Source organism: Triturus cristatus, chromosome 4_2 (genome assembly GCF_964204655.1).
Source record: "Triturus cristatus chromosome 4_2, aTriCri1.1, whole genome shotgun sequence".
NCBI classification, from domain to species: Eukaryota; Metazoa; Chordata; class Amphibia; order Caudata; family Salamandridae; genus Triturus; species Triturus cristatus.
The window spans coordinates 549,082,640-549,098,433 of NC_140586.1; the positions used below are offsets into that span (position 1 = coordinate 549,082,640).

At 48.4% G+C, this 15,794-nt stretch overlaps 1 protein-coding gene across 1 annotated transcript in view; it reads left to right on the forward strand.

Annotated features, from left to right (window-relative positions):
* Positions 1 to 11,860: 11,860 nt before the first annotated feature.
* The window catches only part of CDC7 (cell division cycle 7), a 324,644-nt gene continuing 320,710 nt past the window's right edge, over positions 11,861 to 15,794 (forward strand). Inside the window, exon 1 of the mRNA XM_085602165.1 lies at positions 11,861 to 11,882. The gene's annotated coding sequence lies outside the window, so the exon portion shown is untranslated. The remainder of the gene's footprint in view (positions 11,883 to 15,794) is intronic.

Below are 15,794 nucleotides of genomic sequence, written 5' to 3' on the forward strand. Positions count from 1 at the left end.
TCAAATCAATTTAAGATGTAATTTAGCTGTTTTATTAGCTTTAAGTTACTCTCCAGATATACTAATCCAATGAGTAAGAAAATTAAGTTAGCTTACCTATGATATATGGCCAAATATAATGAGAGTCTACCTGTGAATGAATTATAGACAGGCAGTCAAAGATTAGAGCCATACTGGATTTAAATAAGACTTACAGTCTCTACTAATTTCCTTCAGAAATCGAAGTAAGGTCAGGATGTTCACTCACCTAGTTAGTAGATAAGGGTTCCGCTCTCTATAAGGGTCTGAGTCGTGTGTCAGGACTAGCAAAGTTGCTTGCGGTTATATCTATGGGACTGTTGCCTGATTGGATATTAAATCGACCAATCCGGGACAGGATACTGGATATTGAGTATGCTAATGAGTTTCTTAAAAGGATACTGAGTCTATTGGATCTAACTATCCAATCAGGGGACCCGAAACCTAGTTTCCTTTCTGGTCCATAATTTAAGCCTCTACTCGTGAGACTGTTACCTGATTGGATATTGAATCGACCAATCCGGGATAGAATACTGGATACAGAGTATGCTAATGAGTTCCTTAAAGGGATACTGAGTCTCTTGGATCTAACCATCCAATCAAGGGACCCTAAACATGGTATCCTATTTAGTTCGAATTTAAAGCCTTTGCTCGTGAGAGTATACTCAGGAGGTCACGCCTAAACTAAACCCGAATGATATAATTTGTGGCAAAGGTGGAATTGTTCGGAGTTTTAAGGACCAAAGCAATCTTCGTGCAGGGAAAAATAAATAAATAAATTGTGCTCATAGATAGACTGTGACGTCTGCTGGCACATGATATGTTGATGCGTCAGGTGACTGTCTTAAAAGTATCAGCCGCAGAAATAGCTGAAATCAGCAATATCGCTAAACTGCAAAAATAAAAATTGAAGGTTAGAAGAAATGGAAACAATGTGCAGAACTAAAAAGAGCGGGACACGTGGTAGGATTAACCGCTAAAATACGCGTACTCCATCGATCTAAGACAGAATTCTTGTTGGGAGCATATATTATTAAGTGAGAGAACTCACACTAGATAATCCGGTCATGTTTGAATCTCCCTAGATATCGTCCAAGGCAGATAACTGGCATACCGATATCACAGTTGTTGTGCTAAAGAAAGCACCCTCTAGGGGTGAAATAGCTCAAGTTAGTTATGGCGGTCGTGTGAGTTACGTAACTCGCTGAAAATGATCAGGGACAGACAAGTGGATATTACCTAAAACCGTCTGTTGTCAAGGGAAAACGCTTGTGTTATGAAACACGGGATGGGATGGAAAGATAGGGAGAAAAAGGGGATTTAAGAACATTTTGAAAAACAAGGAAACCCTGTTTTTAAGGACCAAGTTCGCACAAAAAAACTACTACAGATTTATATCTATTACTACGCTGGTAAAACCACTCAATTCAAGTAATCTAAATATCTATAAGCATTTAGTCCAATCTTCCCGACTATTTAAGCCTTGATAGATTGTATTTAAGTGGCAAAAATACCACTGTTTCCTTATCTTTCTGGTCTTGTTAATATCACCACTTCTCCTATTGATTCTGATTTTTTCCAAAATGAACCACTTGAGGTCATCACACGTATGTTTCAAGGCTTGGAAATGTTCAGTAAGTGGGGCATCGGGTTTATTTGTCCGTATTGCAGATTTGTGTTTCAGGACACGGATACGCAACTCCCTGCTGGTTTCTCCAACGTATCCCAAATTGCAAGGGCATAAGATTAAATAGACCACGTTTTGGCTACGACAGTTGTTAAAGGTGGTAGGGGTTCGGCGTTTGCCATTGTATTCCAAATTTTTGCCTGTGATACAATTGGGGCATACCGAACAAGTCCCACATTTGTGGTTGCCAGATGCTAGCCCCCCGGTGAGGGTCGTTTGAGTTTCCTTGATGGGTTTATAAGTGTGAACTAGACTGTTCCGGATGGTTTTATTTCTGCGGAAAGAAAAGAGGGGCCTATTTAGTTGTTTATCCATATTAAAATTAAGAATTTTCCAGTTTCTGTTGATGATATATTTTTTTTTTTTAAAGAAGAAACCTTTATTACACATTAAAGAGATACAAACAAGGGCCTACAACCACAAGGGCCGGCCGCTAGAAAGCTTGGGAGCCAGCAAGGCAACTCCACACATTCAAATGAGCCAGAAGCAAAAGCTCCCGAAAGTTCGAAAGCACATATAACAGGCCGCGGCCATAGTCCAAGGGCGATCAAAAAGGACGGTTTCATATTTTCTAAAAAAAAAAAAGGAAAAAAAACCCAACAATAACACACAAACAAGGCAATGAGAGTCCGAAATAGCAGCGTGCGCTCCCCAGGACGGGGGAAGATCCACATTATCTGGAATAACTCTTGACAGGAGGTGGTAGTGGGGGGCGGCGGAGAAGAGGACAAAGCATGCACAATTACGTAGAATGTGCGGCTAGGGGGACAAAGCGACGTCGACCTCTCGCGGCAGAGGCGGAGCGCAGACATTCCCACGATAGGGTTGATGATATTTTCGATTTGGTTGCTGACATGCGTATACTGTGCAACAAACACTAGTCTATCTAGAGTAGCGTCTTGTCTCTTATTGGGTTTGTTCTGGTCCAATAAACTGTCTCGATCATAAAAACGTGCACGTTTAAGTGCATTTTTAACAAGTTTCTTTGGGTAACCCCTAGCTAGTAATTTGTTTTTGGTATTGTCAGCGTGTTTATAGAAGTCATCAAGATTGGAACAATTTCGTCTCAATCTGAGAAATTCGCCAAAAGGCACATTGTCTTTCTGGGCTCGAGGATGATTACTGGAGTAATGGAGAAGTGAATTTTTATCGGTGGGTTTGGTGTAAAGTTCCACCTTAAGTATACCATCCTCCTCTTTTATATTAATATCCAAAAAGGCTACCTTATCATTACTATAGTGACCTGTAAACTTTAAATTGGGATCACCCAGGTTCAACCATGTTAAAAATTCCTCTAGATCACTGCTAGCAGCGCTCCAGATGAAAATGATATAATCTATGTAGCGGTGCCAGCAGGATATATTTTCATAAAAGGGAGCAATCTCATTAAATATGTGTAGTTCCTCAAAGTTGCCAACATAGAGGCATGCCAGGCTAGGGGCACAAGTAGCCCCCATACTGGTGCCCTTAGTTTGAAGATACAGCTCATCCTTGAATAGGAAAAAAAATTTCATGAGGATAAAGGAAAGGCAAGACATGATAAAATCACTATTGCCCCCTCTTAGATCTTCTGACTCTAAAATAGATTGTATAAGCTCCAGAGTGGTATTTTGCGGAATATTCGTATAAAGGGCTTCGATATCCAGGGCGACCAGAAACTGGGTCACCCTGTTGAATTCTCTACCCTCAAACGTAGTAATCACGTGGGAGGTGTCTTTAAGGTATGACCTTTGTTTCTTCACAAGTGGTTGTAGAAAATGGTCTGCGTAGCGGCTAACTGGTTCCAAAATGGAACCAATCCCACTGATAATGGGTCTCATCGGGGGATCTGCAGCATTTTTGTGTATTTTTGGCAGACCATAAATTGCCGGGATGGTGGGGTGCGTGTTAAGGAGGAATTTAAATTCTTGATCATTAATGAAGCCTTCTTCCCTACCTTTTTGAAGGAGATTTGCTACATCAGTTTTCAACTGGCTGAGTTCCATGTATTTTGCTCTCTTGTAGTGTTCTTGTCATTGAGAAGGTCTCGTATTTTCTTCTCATAGTTTGGGGTGTCAAAAATTACTACCCCTCCGCCTTTATCAGCCGGTTTAATTGTTACCTCATCACTATTTTGAAGATTAGATAAGGCTTCTCTCTGTGCTTTCGAGATATTGTTGTTAAATTTATTCTGCCCTGGGTTGGTAAGAAGACTCTTAATCTCCACCTCAACTACGCGTTCAAAAATCTCCACGCTTTTGTCAACCTGTTGTAAACTAGGGAAGAAGGTTGATTTGGGCTTGAGGCCCGTTACACTAGGGACTGGGTCATATATTCTATTTTCAAAGAATCTATTGAGTCGTACCTTTCTGAAGAAGTTTTTTAGATCACTTTCTATATTAAACATGGAATTAATATTGGTTGGGGCGAAACTGAATCCCTTTTGGAGTACTTCTTGTTCTGCGTTACCCTCTGGTTCTGGCAGACAAATTTTATGTCTTGATAAAGGTGATTATAAGAAGGAGTTATCACCGAAACGCGTTGACGCAACCTAAAGCGTATAATTCAAGTCTCCAACACCATAATAGATACGCTGATTTGGTAGTGATACTACTCTGGTGTCATTAGAGCGGAGAAAGAATATACAAACCTGTATCCAACAAATGTGTGTTGTAACTGTTCTGTCTGCTTGTAATTGTGCAGGTCGCAATTATATATATTGTCTTAATTTTATCTTGTTTTAGTTCAGGGATTTAGTTTAGTTATCCCTATTGACTGTTTTTTAATATATTCAAATAAATGAACTTTTAACTTTTCCATATTTTGTTGTATGTATTTGTTAAGTCATAAGGTACATTATTTTATACCTGTTTTCTATTTGTGTCTTAAGGGAACCCTTTCTCTTACCTAGGTTGAATAACCCTATTTCCCTTGGCATTCACAAGGGGTACCTCTCTGTTTTTCATACTTAATCCAGCATACACCACCTTCTTACCTGATTATCTGGTTCTGTGAACTAGAGCCTCCTCTCTACGGAAGGTTGTGATGCTGTTCCATGTCGGTTAGACCATCACCCTGCTGGTGTTCTATGCTCTGTCTCACCCGTCTGAGGAGGAGAGACTCCATTACTTGGACCCCAAAAGAGCACTTAGTTTCAACATCGATCGTATCAACACCGGTGGAAAATCAGCTGTTTGTGGTGTTCACTGGGTGGAAAAAGACAAGGCTGTACCGACACATGCTATCTTTTGCTGGATCCTGCTCTGCATTGCACTCTGCTACACACTGGCAAAGAAGCAGCCCCCAGAAGGCTTGCCAGCATACGCCATCAGGGCCAAAGTTGCTAGCACTGTGTTAACACGTAGAGTCCCTGTCATAGACATCTGCCAGGCAGCCACGTGGGCGTCCCTCCATACTTTCACAAAGCACTATTGTCTGGACAGACAAGTCTGGCAAGAAGGGCACTTTGCCAACTCGGTTCTGCAGGACTTTCTAGTTTGAGTCTATTCACAGTCCACCTCCCATGCTCGGTATCTATTTAAAAGGTAAGGAATCTGTGGCTAGAAGTCTCTATCAGAAGAACAAGTTACTTTCGGTAACGCTCTTTCTGGTAGAGACTCTATCTAGCCTCTCCAACCCTCCCATCCTTCCCATTCTGTGACTGGACCCTACACATTAATACGATCCCATATGTAGGAATCTGCACACCCCACATCGAATTGTGAACTTTTTTGTGTCTCTCCTGTCGTCAATAGCTTAGGATGGGACAGGTAGTGAGTGGAGCTTCTCGTGCCTGGCCGGTACACCACTTTGAAGTTGAAGAGTTGTAGCTGCACTGTCCACTGCTCAATCCTCGGGGTGGATGGAGAGATGTGCCTGCAAATAGCGGGACCAGTGGTTTGTGATCTGTGACCACTCAGAACTTCCTACCATACAGGTAGAGGTGAAAATGGTGACAGAGCCACCAAATCATCTGGGCCTCCCTCTCTATATACTCATATCTCGCTTCAGTGTCTGTCACAGCTCGGCTAGCATAGGCTATGGAATCCCCGCTCCCAGTTACTTTTCCTGTGTCAACACTATTCCTAGCTCAACGGGGCTGGTATCTACCACAAGTTCTGTCCTGCAACGGGTGTCGAAGTGTACCTTTGTTGCATCTTTGAGCGGTGCTTTCATGATCCATTGAAATGTCGCTTCTGCCTTCTCGTCCCACTTCCAGAGGAAATCCCTTTTTGTGAGGGCTCAGAAGGGTACTGATAGTGTTGCACACCCAGGTATGAAGCACCCACAGTATGTGGTCATGCCCTAGAAGCTCTGCACCTCTGTGGCTGTGAGAGGGACGGGCGGAAGAAAAAACGAGGAGGCCAAAGTCGGGGCTCAATGATGTTAAGATTTATTTGAATGTTCAACACAGACGAAAAATAAGAGGGGGATTGGGTTGTCTTCGTCCCCTTATGACCGTAGCTGCTGTCTCTCTTCTCCTTGGGCCGTTCTTCTCTCTGGTGGGTATCCTGGGGGGCTCACGAATGAGAGGAGCGAACAAAACAAAAAGGAGTGGTTAGTCACTTTGATCCTTAGTTACTCAGGCAGGATAGAGCCCTTCACCTTTCTCTTGGATTGATAGGCATACAGGCTCCAAGTAAGGGAAAATTATAAGCACAAGAAACCAAAGAAAGGGGCAAAGAGCCAAGGTTCGGGTCGTCTGACCTCTTCCTATCAAGGGCTCTTGAAACGCTTCCTGCGTTGGTGAGGGGGGGTTTAGTGCAGGGTTCAGTGTAGGGCAGGTCGGTGGCCAGTCGTGAGGGTCTTTCACAGTGCAAGAAAAACGGCGTAAACAGTGGTGCACACAGTGATCCCCTCGTTCCCCTCCCTTTACTCCCTCCCTTCTCCCCCTCCCGAGTCACCTACCGCATCAGCCGCAACTCTCCTGAGCTGCGGCGGCTCTTCAGCGTCCTCCAGGGGTGTCCACCACTCGTCCGACCAGACTTCCGGTCCTCCGCCTTCGTCAGGATCTTGAGGGTCGAGGCCTTCTGGAATCTCTGGCTCTTCTCTGGTCACAGGTCTTTGCTCTCATAGCACGGTGTCTCTGCTCTCCTGCTCCTTCTCTTCCTGGCTCAGCGCACCTCCCGGGTTCTCTGGGATCTCCTTTAGGAGCTGAGGCCCTGCCCTTGCAGTCTCCCATTGGTCGAGGTCTCCCAGCTGGGCCACACGTCCCTGCACGCAAGAGGTAGCAGGCAGAGTTAACTCTTGCTTCCCCGGCATTCTGCCACATTCAGTATTTCGTACGGGCCCCGCAGGACATAAAGGTAGGGGTTGCGTCTCGGTGTCCCCGTCGGCTTTCTCACAGTGGCCTTTTGTGCTATGGGGTAGCTTGGATGGCATTTGCCTTCCTCAGGTCTACTCTCAGGCCTCCCTCAGAGAACATGAAACTGTAGAACTTAATGGTGTTTTTTACAAATGTGCATTTGCGCTCATGTAGTGTGAGGCCCTGGCATGCTAGTCTAGCTAGGGTGGATCTGAGCCGGATGTGGTGTTCTTCTAGCATACCTGAACAGATCAGGATGTTGTTGCTGCTGTTTAGCACTTCCTCGAGCCCTGACGCTTCACAGATCACATTCTGGTAGATTTCAGCGACTGACGATATGCTGAAATTGAGGTTGTTGGGACGGAAAAGTCCTCTGCTTGGTAATGGATGTGCATCCCTTCCCTGAGTGCCCCAACTGTATTGGGATGTTTGGATTCCTCAAGCTGGTTTTGTGTCATAGGGAAGCATGGATAATGCGTGTGTGCCATGAAATAGGCCTCTCTCACGGATTGCGGTCTTGTTGGACCACAAGTGGCATCCAAAGCGCTACTCTCATAGTGGTGTCACCAGGAGCAACATCACATGTGACTTAATCGACACCCCCACTAGAGAAGTGAGACCGTCGTGAGGGCACCTGCTCACTGTCATCAAGGTGAGGGACCTGCATCAGGATCATCGCATTGTCCCCCTCCTTCCCCACCAAGGGATGAATCAGACACTTACCCTGCAAGGAAGTGCTGCAAAGAACCTCCAGTCGCATCTGTAGCATGACAACATGTGAGTAACTCTGTGACTGCTGAGTACAGCCAGCCTGGGTAACATGCGGGGAACTCCCCTGATTTAACCACTGCCGCTCAAAGCACCAACGGACAGGGCAAACTCAGGATCTCCAGACACTCCAAGCCTGCAGGTGAGGGTAAGAGTGATTTCAGACCAACCGGCCTCGGGGGACCTCGTTTGCTAGTTAGCGTTGTGGAGCTGGAACACTGTTGACTTTAATAGAATCGGAGTGGGCTCTTGAGACACACACTACTAGTAGGGCTTGTCCTGGATGCTGCTTGTAGTGAATGGGGAATAACCGATATCGCTAGGAGTGAAGAGGGAGTGGGATCCTGGGACTGGCTAAAGAAACATCAGAGCCCTGGCTTCAGGAGAACTGTGTATTTATTTGTGAATGTTGTGTTTTTCTTTGTGTTGTTAGCGGTATAAAGAAAAATACTTCTCTTTTTCTATAAAGTGAGTATTTGGCTGGACAATGATTTATTGCTGCTCCTGTGTGCATTTTGAGTTGTGAACGTGTGTACACTCCCCTGTATCCACCTCACCCTGAGGGAGCCTTGGACTACTCAGACCATGCTATTTTTGAGAGGCAAGTGCTGAAGGATCCATTGTAAGTCGGGCCCCAAGAAATCAGTACTAAAATGCCTCAGCCCCCACAGCAGGGCACAGTAATTTCTGCTTGCCCCGTCACCCTCTGAAAGGGGTTCTGACAGAGGTAATTGTACCACTGCAGCTCGAGGTGTGCGAAGGTAGTTATGAAGCTGCTACTTGGATCCAGCCCCAGTTAGTGGTACCCTGCATTCAGATTCAGGTTTGAGAATCACAGGTCGTCCCTGATGTCATCCATTGTCGAGGTGGGGTGCTTTTTCCACTTGATTACTCTGTTGGAGAGTCTCATGTCTATGCAGAGTCTGGTGGCTCTGGGCTGTTTCAGTTTTGGGGTGACTACCATTGGTGACACTCATGTGGTGGTGCCCTCACTTTCTCAGTTACCCCTTGCTTTTTTAGTTTGTGAAGCTCTTTTTCCACCAGTAGGCAAAGGTGGAATGGGTCTCACCAATGCCAAACGGCATATTGCTGGGTCGATGTGCATCTTGACTTGTGTATTCTTGAGCCCCCTCCTCCCATAAACTCCTCAGAGAACTGGGGACAGTCCTTTCATATTTCATCGACTTGGCATCGTATGTGTGCTTTGAAAAGAAGACTAGCCCTTGGTCCTCAGCAGTGTTGCACCCCAGTAACGTGCCAGTCCCCTCTTTTGTCAAATCGAAGTGTGTCTGTTTTGTCGTGTCTCCGTTGGTGACCTTCACTTCTATTTCTCCGGTCAGCGATAGCGGTGTGATCTTGCCATACGCTCAGATTTTTGTGTGGGTGGTCTATGCTTCAGGGTACGAAATTGTTTGAGATTTATGATGTTTATTGATGCCATTGTGTCGAAGATGGTTTGTCCAGCTATTGTCATAGTACACATTGTGGAAGGTATTTTCCTCTTGATCCACTGCTCACTGTATGAGATCTTGAAGACTTCATCACTGTTGCTCGTGTAAATACTTTCTTCCCTTCTCTGTCCCTTCTCAACCTGTTCTGTTGGGATGGCCTCTAGCGGGAGCTGCGATAGTGTCATGTGCATCGCTGTCTAGCTGGCGCCCACTGGCCCTTTTTGCCACCCCAAACCACTCAGGCGAGATGATTCAGCTTGCCACACCAGGAGAATGTTTTGCATCAGCGGGCAGGTAAATGATGTCCTAGCCCGCAATTGTGGCATTTGCCTTGCCCCGGCTATGGAGATTTTGAACACGGGGTTAGTGCTATTTTCCTGTACACAATGTCAACAATCTCCTCTTTTACCTTGGGTGGTTATATCATCGGGGCTACAGCTGACCTTTTTGCAAGCACTAGGTCCATCTCCTCAGCCCAACTGTTGGCCAGTTCATATGACTGTGTTACTATTAGGATGTCTTCCAGCTTTATGCTTGGTTGTCTTAGGAAGAGGTGCTTCAGTTTTGATGAGCGGCATCCTTGGATCAGCTGCGCCCTCATCTCTGTTTCACTGATTGACATTGACAAATGTGCTTGTAACCGCTCTTAGCTGGGTGTAGAAACCACCAAAAGTTTCCTCCTCTCGTTGACGCGCTTGCTGGAGCTTAAAATGCTGAAAATCAGGAATGAGTTGTGGATTGAAATTTGCACTGAACGCCGCCACAGCTGCGTCAATCATCATCTTCACCAGTTCCTGGGAGGTTGGCGAATAGCTGGTAGATTTCTTCCCCTCCATAATGTAAAAGCAGAGAGTGCTTCACTGTACCATCCATCTCTTGTGTGGCCTGCTAACATATCTTCCAGTTTGGTGCTGCTGTTGCTGGGTCAACCAGTTCACTGAATGGAGGCAGTGCGGTCATCAATGCAGGTGTGTTGGCCCGGTTACTGGAGGGGGTCGTAATGCCTGCTGTTGTTGTCGGACATTTTCTGCCATTGCCGTATGTCTCCCTTCTTTTGTCTTTTCACTTTCTGTGTGGTATCTGTGTGCCATGGTATGGGGTACTCCCCTACACTGCACCTGTTCACCCTTGCTTTGTGCGTTTGTATTACTTTTTAATTTGTGGGTTGATCTACCTGTTTTCCATCTTTTTTTTCGCACTCTGAGGAGTATTTTTCCCTTTTTAGGTCTGGTGTTAGCCAAAAGCTTTTGATTTTACTAAAATTATATGTATAACATATTTATTTAAAGTGGCTTTCGCCCACCTCTCTTTATCCAATGGTCTGTGGTTGTGTCATTCACGTTTTGATTCTGCCCGCTACACCATACAGGTTGGGGCAATGGGTCAGCTTACTTCAGCCGCTGGTTACCTTCACTTTAAGTGACTGCATTTTGCTCTTGCTCCGCACACAAGGAAGTTCCCTTCAGTGTCAGTGTTTTTACTTTATAATTACTTTAGTGGTATGCTTGTGTTTAGAGCCTAAGGTGAAAGCAGGATGCTTTCTAGCAGATGAGAGCAGAGGCCACATTTCAGCTTTATCAGTTCAAATCTCCTCCTAATGCTATTTTAAATAATTTTTGAAATGTCCTATTACACACCATAACAGATGGTGTCCATTTGAAACTGTACTGTATTAAGTTATTCTCTTATTACTAGACATGCAGTACACAAACCAAAATCTTTAATATTATATATGTGAATTCATAAGCGGCCTATTCTTTCTGGACTCAATTTCACCAATGGGTCTTTAATAAGCCTGGTTCAGGCAGAAAATCAGCCTTTATCATGTTTATTTGCAGCACTTCTAACACTTTTTAAAATGTGTTTTCTTCTGCCTTTCTTCTGTTTCTTTTGCCTTCTTTCCTTCCTTCTTTTCATTTTCTTTCTTTCATCTTTTTTAGCTATTTTTGTTTTGTTTTCTTTTTTTATGTATTTTCTTTTTTCCAACTTTCCTGCCTTCATTCTTTCCATCTTTCTTTCCTTCCTTCTTTCAATCTTTTTTTATTCGTCCTTGCTTTCCTTTCATTTCATTCTTTCTTGATTTCTTTCCTTTTTCTCAATCTTTCCAACCATTTTACTTTTCATGTTTCCTTATTACTTGCTTTTTTTCCTAATTGCGTTCTTCCTTGCTTTGCAGAACGAATGGCTTTATTAGATCTGTGTTAGCCAAGACGTTTTGATTTTACAAAAATGATGTGTATGACAGAGTTACACGTAGGTTATTTTAGCCGAACTTCATCCATTTGTCTGGGGTAGTGTCATTCACATTTTTCTACACCCCTGTTAAGCATGCATCCAGGGACAATGCGTCAGCCCACTTCAGCCATTGGCAGACTTCACTATGAGTCATGTTGCTCTTTCACAATGAGCACATCCACACACAAAGTGCTCAGCCCAGTGTGATGGCCATCGTCCAGCAGGTGGCGCTGTTCAGGATTTCTTTTGCTGTCAGAGCTGTACCTGCATCATTCTCAGGCAGGAAACTGCCCTTTGCGCAAAATGTAGACCTTCACGCCCAGCTTCTGTCTGCCCCATGGGTTTGGATATGTCGCATCCCGGCAAGGTCGTGGGCAGTCTGGCTGAACCCTGTGTGGGGTGCCAGAGCTTATTGGATGACAGACAGGTGCGTGAACAGGTGAGTTGGCCTCGTCGCAAGTGTGCTGCGGCCTGGTCAGTATGATGACGCCTGGCCAATGACGGGGTGAAACCAAATAGTGCCTGTCAGGGCAGCTGACAAATACACTGCACACTGAGGATTATGGTGTAACGGAATGGCCTCGCTCAGTCAATTCCTGTTTATTTATACCGTCCGCCGCACAGGGCCTCCAGGTGTGTGCAGCATCACTCTTGTGCCCGATTTGGCCGAGCGGCCCCCTTCAGACTTGACCGCTTTGCAAACTTTAAAATATAGCATCCAATTATCATGTGTGACTCCTTCTGGCAGTCATGGCCTCTTACTCAGCAACACAACCTGTTGGGATTTGTATCCCCTAGTTACAATATTAACAAATTCAAGTCCTAGAATGTTCCACAGGAGTGCCTAAAAAGCCAGGACTCTTTAGATATGTCACTAAAAACAGTGGGCAACTTTGCAATTATGTAAATAGTTTCAGAAAATACAATTTTCGTTTGTGATTTTAGGGTATTTTTGAAGTGGTGAAAGGCCGCTCTTTTATGAGCCCCAAAGCTGCAAGTGCAGATGGTGTAACTCCAGTGCTAATGGGTAAAGATGAACAAAAAGAGGGTAGGAGCACACTGCCTCACATCCCAGCACTCAGTTCGCCGTAATGCATCATGGGAAATGTAGTGCATATTAACACTTACTTCAGTGACAGTCTTTAATTTTTTCCCCTTGTTGATGCAGCCAGTGGTGTGTGTGTATCTCTAGACACATGTTTCAGGATAGTTGTCCTTCTTCAGTAGAGAGTAAATATGGTTACTTACTACAATTTTTGCATTTAAATGAATTTTATTTTCATCAAAGTTTGCACTTGATTCTGCATATTTGTTATAAACTATATTAACTTCTCGATAATATTAAAATGCACCATGGGGGGCGCTAGAGAGCGTGCGGCCAAGATGGCCGTGCCTGCGTGAAGCTCCCGAGCAACGGAGCCGTCCCTCTGGTTCTCCTGCCCGGAGTGTGCTACGGGGCTGCCAGGGCTGCCTGCTCCTGCCCGTGAGGCCCCGGCGCCCCTGTGGGACTTGAAGTGACGGCGGGGCGGCCTCGGCCTGCGTGCCGCCCCCTTGGGGACCTACCCGGCGAGCGGTGCGGGGAGCGCTGGAGGCGGCGTCCGGCCGCGAACATCACCCCACGCCGCGGGCTGCCACGAGGCGGCTGGGCCGCGCGGCGAGGTGCGGACCGTCAGCGGGAGGACTGGGGACTCGCGAGGGACTCCCCTGCAGCGACGGTACACCGGGTGTCTGATGATCGACTGTGCCGTGCTGACGATCGTCTACGCTGTCCCAGCACCCCGAGCCTGCAGGAGCCTGCCGCGGTGGACGGTGGTGGCGGCCATGGCGGCCGGAGGCAATGGAGGCGGACATGGAGCCTGCGGCGCCCGGGGGCCCGGTGAGTGACCGGGTGTGGCGGACCCCCCTCTGGGTGTGAGGCTGTGGACGGGCACCTGGTGAGCGCCTGACTGCTGCCCCTTGGGGGCGAAGCGGATTACTGTGGTGGCGGAGGCGACCCTGGCGGCCGTGCTGTAGCCCTACAAATTGCACCGATCGGCCGGGATCAGGGTGAGGAACCTGGGGAGCTGACCGCTTGCCTGCTGCTGGACACGGTGGGGTGGCCGCTGCGGACTCGGCGGAGTGCGGCCTGGAGGACCTTGGCTACTGGTTGCCCACGGCTCGCGGCGCACCTCCCCCGCCGGCGGCGCTGCCCTGCGCCCTGACACCCCTGGCGTTGGCCCGACTCGTGGCAGTGGGACTGGGCCCCCTTTGATAACGGCGTCTGGTGGTAACTGGAGCCCCGGTCGGCCTCGTGCACCACTGAACCCTCTGAATGCCATCGGCGCAGCAGCTGGCCATGGGGCGGCTTCGGAACAAGCAGGCCGAGACCAGGCTGAGGGCGGACAGCCCTGACGCGACGCCGGGGCGCTCTGCTGGGACTGTGGCACCGCCTGCATCGACCCTGGAGGCCAAAATGGACGCCATGCTGGCAGTGGTCGACCGGCTGGGCAACACGCTGGAACAAACTCGAACCTCTCTGGAGTCTCGGATTGACAAAGTCACGGTTGACTTCACCTTGCTCCACGCCGACCATCGCAAGCTGGCGGACACCGTTGCCGGTCACAGCCAGGCGCTACAGGACGTGCAGCCGATAGTGCGCAATCATTCTGCCACCTTGCAGGACCTGATCGACCGCGTTAACACCCTCGAGGACCGTGCGGAGGATGCGGAGGGCCGCTCTCGGCGCCAGAACATACGAGTCGTGGGCCTGGTGGAGGGCGAGGAAGGGCGGCGACCAGAGCAGTTTGTTGAAGATTGGGTACGGGACATCCTGCCCCCAGGAGTGCTCTCCCCACAGTTCGTGGTGGAACGGGCGCACAGAGTACCGATGCGAAGGCCTGTCCCTGGAGCCCAGCCGCGTCCTTTCCTGTTTCGCCTCCTCAACTACCGGGACCGGGACGTGATCCTCCGGGAAACAAGGAAGATGGGTGCCCTGACAATAGGGGGTGGCACGGTGATGTTGTTCCCGGACTACACTGCGACCGTTCAGAGGCGGAGGAGCAACTACCTGGAGGTGAAACGCCGGCTCCGTGAACTGCACATCCAATACTCGCTGCTGTTCCCCTCGCGCCTCAGGGTGGTCACGAAAGATGAGACACGTTTTTTCGATGCCCCGTCCGATGTCTGGGACTGGCTGGAGGAAACGGGCCAACATGGTGGCCCCCGGCCCGCGGACCCGGGGCCTGTGGTGCGTAGGGAGAAGAGGCTGAGACGGCGGAGACAGAGGGACCAACGTGGTGGGATGGGGCCGAGTCCCCCGGTGGCACCGAGTCCGGAGAGGATGCGTGTGGAGCGGCTGGAGGCTCTGGAAGCGGTGGCCACTCTGGGGTCTGTGGCGGCTCGCATTCACAGTGACACTGAGACTGACCTGTCCTCCTCCCCGTCCATCCTGATTCCGGAAGACCAGGTGTTGCCAGAGGTGACCCCCCAGACAGCCGACCTTCTGGGGTGAACTCTTGTTTGATTGCACTGTGTCCACTGCAGGTACCCCGGGGTGATGGGTGGGTTGCTGCGGACTACTCTTGGGGGGGGGGGCTTTCTGCCTCTGTTGCGTCCTGGACTGTGATTTCTGGGGCCCTGTATGCTTCCATGATTGAGCAGGTTGGGGTGCTGCGGGGGTCGCGGGGCTGGAAGGGCAGTGCGGGTCCCCTTGCGCATGAGCCGGGGTTGAGGGTCCGAGCTTGCTTGGGTCACGGGGGAGCGGGGTGGTGGCGATTTCCACACACACTCCTCTGGGGAGCGGTTGAGCGATTGGCAGCCCTACAGGCACACGAGGCCCTGACGGGTGTGACATGGGGCTCTTGCAGGCCAGGACCAACGGTATTGCTCTTTAGCCCCTCACAAACCTATCTTTGATCTGGTAGTTCACAGGCGATTGAGCCTTACATGTTTGGACGAATGCCCGTTTTTGGGGTTCGCCCTTGCGGTTATGGAGTTCCTTTTGTTAATATTATCTTTACTTTTGCCTCTTTGCATTCTGCAGTGTTCTGCAGTTCTCTCACACATCATGTTCTTGCAGCATGCGGTCTGGGTAGCGGTCCTCCTGGTCTTTTCCCCCTTCCCCCGGCCGGCCCGCTTCGGCCTGTGGGCCTAGTGTTGTCCGCACTCTACACCGATGGCTGACACTGCAATAGTCACATGGAACATTAGAGGCATGCACACACCGGCCCGCCGATAGTCTGTTTTTGCCTATCTACAGAGGCACAGGATAGGGGTGGCCCTTCTCCAAGAGACGCACATGACACGGCCAGAGCTGGACAGGCTGCGCGCCCGGTGGAGGGGACAGCTTTTTGGGACCACATATTCTGCGCAT